We start from the raw sequence: 6,879 nt of genomic DNA on the forward strand, positions 1-6,879 counted from the left end.
CTCTCCCTCCCCTCTCCCTCCCCTCCCCCTCCCTTTCCCTCCTCCTCTTCCTCTCCCCTTCCCCTCCCTGAGGAGGATGGCAGCTCCTAGAACAACTCTCCATCTACAAGCTGTCATGCCACACCACTGCGTGTTCTCAGCAGCTGTGCAGAAGGCTCTAGTTTGTCCGTATCTTCACATGTGTCTGAGTTTGTGGTTGGTTTGGTTTTAAGACAAGTTCTCGTGTAACCCAGGTGGCCTCAAGCTTGCTATGAAGTCAAGGATAACTTTAAACTTCTGATCCTCCTGCCTCTACCTCCTGAGTGCTAGGGTTACGGCATGCAGACCCACATCTGTGTCTATACAGTACTGGGGACTGAACCCAGACTTTCAAACACTCTAGACAGGCTCTCTACCAACTGAGCTACATCCTCAGCTGGTTTTTGTTTTTTGGGGTTTTTTTTAAGATTTATTTATTTATTTATTTTATATATGTGAGTACACTGTAGCTGTTTTCAGACACACCAGAAGAAGGCATCAGATCCCATTACAGATGGTTGTAAGCCACCATGTGGTTGCTGGGATTTGAACTCAGGACCTCTGAAAGAGCAGTCAGTGCTTAACCTCTGAGCCATCTCTCCAGCCCCAGTTGTTTGCTTTTTAATAATAGTTGGCTCCATAAATGTGCTAGTCTTGATTTATTTATTTATTTATTTATTTATCTTTTTTTTTTTCGAGACAGGGTTTCTCTGTGTAGCCCGGGCTGTCCTGGAACTCACTCTGTAGACCAGGCTGGCCTCGAACTCAGAAATCCACCTGCCTCTGCCTCCCAAGTGCTGGGATTAAAGGCGTGTGCCACCACTGCCCAGCGGTCTTGGTTTCTAAAACAAAATAAAACAAACCAAACAAACAAACAACGCCCTGTGAGGAGCAGGGCTTTAGTAAGGATCACAACCTTCCATGAAGGCTGTCTGTCTGGTCAGTGACTAAGTGTTTGGCTCTAGAGCAGTGGTTCTCCACCTGTGGATCATGACCCCTTAGAGGGTCACATATCAGAAATCCTTCAGAGCAGATATTTACATTATGGTTCATAACAATAGCAACTTTACAGTTACAACGTAGCAATATATAATGTTATGGTTGGAGATCACCACAGCCTGAGGAAACACAACATTAGCAAGGGTGAAAACCACTGGTCTAGAGGGGCGCACTCCGAGGTGACATTGCCATATGCCCCACTAATGGTTATACATGTCAAGTCTCCTCCCCAGCCCACCCTCATGTCTCTCTGAAATAAGAGATTCCTCAGAAGGGGACAGAGAAGCCAGTGGCGGCCGGCTCTCTGAGCCCTGCACCGTTCCTCAGCTTGTGGCGAGTCGCCAATCAGTTGTGTTGGCTCCTAATGTGTTCCTGACAGTTCACCAGTCATTGTAATTACTGTTTGTAATGTAATTAAATGTTATGTTAACAGATAAATCAGAAGGGCGCAAACAACGGGAAACGGTTTCGATGATAATTCAGTTGGATGCTTTGAAAGACACAGTTACAAATGAGTCACCAAAACTAAGCCGTCAAATTAGGTGTTGGCAAGACAAACGGAAATAATTAGGGGCAAGACAAAGTCAGAATCCAAATGTGGCCTGCTGACCACTTTACAAGGTTCTTTAAAAATGGCCTCCACTTCATCAAAGAATCTGAGCTGGGTGCTGGGGACACCTTTCATCTCTCCTCATTGGTATGGCATAAGCTAGGTCTTTGCAGCATAATCAAATTAGGAATGAGTGGGCTGTAAGCCATGGTGACACAGACAGGGAGAATGCCATGTAACAACAGCTGCAGAGTGGAATGGCTCGCTATAAGCCATGGTGGCCCCAAGGCTGGCTGGCCACCACCTAGGAAGAGGTAAGCAAAGATGCCACCTAGACCCCCAGTGCTCAGGCTGCTACAGTAAGTACAACAGACAAGATGCTAAGGCAACAAGTATTGATTCCTCTTGGTGGGTTTTTTTTTCCCCAGGCAGGGTTTCTCTGTGTAGTCCTGGCTGTCCTGGAACTCACTCTGTAGACCAGGCTGGCCTCGAACTCAGAAATCTGCCTGCCTCTGCCGCCCAAGGGCTGGGATTAAAGGCGTGAGCCACCACCGCCCAGCTGATTCCTCTTGGTTTTGCAGAATGCAGCACCCAAGACCAAGGTGCCCACTGATTTGGGTCCTGGAGATGGCTCTCCATCTATTATAAGGGCCCCTGTCCCAGTGTCTTCACAAGGCCAACAGAAAGATCATCACTCCTGTGTCTCCTCAATAGGTTCTAAGAACTTGGCAAGAAGGCTCCTATCCAATGGTCTTACCTTCACTCACATTGTGGGCTAGACTTCGGTGTACATATGGGGGTAGTAGTGGTGTGTGTGTGTGTGTGTGTGTGTGTGTGTGTGTGTGTAAGGTGGGTGGGGTTGAGGCAGGGTCTGGCTTTGAAGCCCAAATTGACCTCAAACTCATCTTCCTCCTGCTTCTGCCTCCCCAGTACTTCAACTAGGTATGTATCACCGCACCTGGCTCCGTTTCCAGTCGTTTCTTTTTAAGATTACACTGTATCTGTGTACTGGGGCAAGGCATACCTGTGCCATGGTGCATGAGTGGAGGTCACAGGACAAGTTTCAAAAGCTGGTTCTTTTCCTTCCACTGTGTGGATTCTGGATTGAATTCAGGTTGACAGGTGTGGTTGGCATCAGGTGCCCCTGCCTGCTGAGCCAACTCGCTGGCCCCATTTCTGTTGTTTTAAGACACATGATTCATATCATCATTTAGGGAAGCCCAAGGAATTTATGCAATGAGTAAAATAGGAAGGAAACTCTGTGTGTTTGTGTGTGTGTGTGTGTGTATGTGTGTGTGTTGTGTGTGTTGTGTGTATGTATGTAGTTGTCTTACTTTTTTCTATTGCTGTGCTAAAACACCATGACCAAAGCTCTTTATAAAAAAAAAAAAAAGAAAAGAAAAGAATTTAATTTGGTTTATGGTTTCAAAAAGAATCCCTGATCCCAGAGAGAAGAAACACTGAGAGCTAGAGTCTTGGTCCACAGTCGCTAGGCAGTGGGCACACTGGGAATGGCACTAGTCTTTTTGGGACCTCAAATTCTGCCCCCAGTAACATAGCTCTTCCAACAAGTTCACACCTCCTCACTCTTCCCAGACAGGTCTACCAACAGGGGACCAAGTATGGCTCCTATGTGTGGAGCCAGGTGCGGTGATGCACACCTAATTGAAGTACTAGGGTGGCAGAAGCAGGAAGATGGAGAGTTTGAGGCCATGAGCCTTTGAGAGGCTATTTTTATTCAAACTACCGCCACAGTGATGGCAGATACGTGTGTCTGTGGGCCATCTCAACAGAACTAAGGTACAGAAATTTTTTTAAGGATTTCACATTTCAATTGGCTTTGTCAATGAGCCCTCCTCCCACCTAGTCCCCAGCATGACCACCTCCACAGTCCTTGAGTGGATGCTGTGTGCAGTGGTGACAGATGCTGTGTGCAGTGGTGACAGATGCTGTGTGCAGTGGTGACAGATGCTGTGTGCAGTGGTGACAGATGCTATGTGCAGTGATAGAGGATGCTATGTGCAGTGGTGACAGATGCTGTGTGCAGTGGTGACAGATGCTATGTGCAGTGATAATGGGTCCACCAGAGGCTGTGACCTCTTAGCAGCCTGACCATGAATCTGGTTCCTAAAGTCAAGTGGGACCTTGAAAAAGCTCTGTAACTGCCCTGCACATCAATCCTGTGACTGCGAATCCTGTCACTCACTCACCCATCACACACATTTTGAGCATCTCTTTCTATTCAAGAATCTTAGATTACTAAGCAGGATACACACAGTCCCTGCCTTCATGGACCTCTATGTCTTCAATAGGAGTAGAACACACCAGAAAGGCACAGTGCTAAGTGCACAGCTGTAAGGAAAACCTGTACTGTGATGATGGCATGCTGAGAGGGGCTGTCCCCACCCCAGGATTGGAGGTGGAGATTACGTCACCTAGATGGCATGGTCAAGCAGCAAGTGGCATAGCTTATACTGCTAGGAGACTTGGGGCAGAGAGCAAATCAGTAGGGTCAGGGATATGGCTCACTGATTGAGTGCTTGTTTAGCACATGTAAGGTCCTAGGTTCAATTCCCGAACAAAGAAGTGGGGGGGAGTGGCTATACTCAGTGTTCACCTAGGGCATGGAGTTGGGGCACAAACCTATGCTCAGATTCTCTGATGCCCTCACCTCCTCCACAAGCCCTGAAGACCTGAACTAGTTCCCAGAAGGGCCTTATCCTGAAGCAGAGTCTCTGCTGTACCAAGAGGCTGTGCTGGTTACTAAGGGCAGACATGATCTCCAGCAGAAAGGCGTCATAGGACTGCAGGTGAAAGAAGTTCAGTGCCAGCTGTGTGACACTAGAGACTGGCTACAGGCCAGCAGAAGCATGGAAACATAAGAACCCTCCGGCCACTCCCCACAGCCTCTCTTCTGGTCCCAGGGGTCCCAGGGGTCCCAGGGGTCCTTCGCTTATCAGTTGTCCTGACAACCACATTCTTCAATGCATTCCTTTGTGGGTGGCCTCAGGAAGACTGGGTAGGATAGTTTAGGTGGCCTGTGAGAGGACTCCAGAGCTTGGATGGAAATCTGCCCAACCAGTGCCTAGAGTTGGTTCTTGATTTTATTTTATTTTATTTTATTTTATTTTATTATTTTATTTTCAGAGCTGAAGACCGAACCCAGGGCCTTGCGCTTGGTAGGCAAGCACTGTACCACTGAGCTAAATCCCCAACCCCTGGTTCTTGACTTTAAATTCAGCTCCCCATTCAACCTCAGAACATAAGCAGGGAACCTAGAATTCACCTCAAAAGATTTATAAGACGTCAAAGCCCAATGGTTTAACTAGTATGAGAACTTTGTAGACTGGTCTGCTTAGACTGCTTTGAGCCTATTCTACTCTTGATATGGAGGTGTCAGGTAAGGCTAAGTCACTATAACAAAGACATCCATGACAAGCAGAAGGCTTATTTATGGTGAATGGTCACATAGCTCTCTAGTAGCAGTGAACTTCCCAGATAACTGCTCCACGTAGTTGCCCAGAGACCTCACCCCCACTCTCTTCACTTTGTCCCCATCCCTTCAGGCATTGTTCCCATCATGGTCTTGTCCTAAGTTGTAAGGAAGGGACAGAGTGGGCAAGAAGCTCCAAGGTGAGCTCTGGATAGTGGGATTGATATCAAAGGACAGTGTGCAGCCTCCAGCTAGGTGGGCATTGTAGCATTGCAATAAGTCCAGATGGATACCCTGGCCCTTAGTATGTGTTCATCATGGAGCACAGTACTTGCAGGTCATTACTCTGCAGCTAACGGCACAAGGCCAAGGGCTGGAGTGAGAACTCAGTGGCTGAGAGTACTTGCTGGGAAACTTAAGGACCTAAGTTTAGGTTCCCAGCACCCAGATCTTTAAAAATGGGGTGTGACCACACATATCTGTCATCTCAGCCCCGTGGGAGGGAAAGACAGGATCACTGGGGCTTGCTAACTGCCAGCCTAGCTCCAAGCCCCCGCCTCAAAGGAAAAAGGCAGAGAGTGGAAGAATGATGAAGAAGCCAGTGGCCTCCTCTGGCTTCCTCTGAACATGCATAGCATATGCACCTACACACATTTGTGCACATATGATATACACACTGTCCTGGTTAAGTATCTATTCCTATGATAAAACACCATGACTGAAAACAACTTAGAGAGGAAAGATTTACAGGTTACAGTCCATCATCAGGGCAAACCAAAGCAGAAACTCAACAATGGGGCTGAAGAAGAGGCCATGGAGGGGTGCTACTTACTGGCTTGTTCCCTATAGCATTCTCAGTCTGCTTTTCTACAGAACCCATGACTACCATCCCAGAGGCAGCACCATCCACAATGGGCTGGCCCTCCTGCAAGAGTCATTTAGAAAATCGCAGCACTCAGGAAGCAGAGGCAGGCAGATCTCTGAGAGTTCAAGGCTACCCTGTTCTACAGAGTGAGTTCCAGAACAGCCAGGGCTACATAATGAGACCTTGGGTTGGCTGCTCATGCCACCCAAGCAGCAGGGAACTCTTTGTAAACATTGTAAACTTTTTATACTTAGAAAACTTTGTAAACCCCTAAGGCAGGAAAGTGTCCAGGCCCTCATCTGAGGAACTCTAGCAGCCAGGCCCAACCCCCAGACCTCCCCAACTGTCACAATGGTGTTCCCAGTCTCTGTAACTGTCACAAAGGTCTTCTCCAGCCCCTTAACAGGACCCTCCCCAGATTATGCTAATTTTAGGTGAAAAAAATCTGAACAGGAAAACCTACCAATCCCTGGCCTCTCCCAAGCTCAGAACTTGAAATCCTACTAACCCTCATCCTGAGTACTCTGCTCTAGAAAGCCCCGCCCCCTTAGGAACCCTATATAAAGGCTGTGTCTGCTCAGTTCTCTGCTGTCCACTCCCTCCCAGGAGCAGAGGCAGCCACTCCTGGATTTGTTCCTCCACACCCTGGACCCTCCCAATAAATGTCTTTTAAGAGATTATTTGCTGCCTGGTAGAGCTCTCTCATCAGAAGAAGCCAAGAAGCAATGAAGAGAAGAAGGGAGGAGAAGGAGCGAGGCTGAGGGTCCTGAGCTCCTCAGCTGGGGAGATCCTCCCCTGGGAGCTGCAATGCCTCTGCTCCTCTCAGAGCTCTGTGGTTCCTGGGCCCTAGTATCTCAGGATGTCCTTCCATTGGGATGTCTTCTCTCTTCAGAGCTGTGTTGTTTCTGGGCTTCTGAGTCTCAGGACACCTTCCTATCCAATCAGGAAGGCCAACATCCTATTGCAAAGAAAGAGAGAGAGAGAGAGAGAGAGAGAGAGAGAGAGAGAGAGAGA

The sequence above is a fragment of the Grammomys surdaster genome, unplaced genomic scaffold, assembly GCF_004785775.1.
Source record: "Grammomys surdaster isolate TR1022 unplaced genomic scaffold, NIH_TR_1.0 371, whole genome shotgun sequence".
NCBI lineage: Eukaryota > Metazoa > Chordata > Mammalia > Rodentia > Muridae > Grammomys > Grammomys surdaster.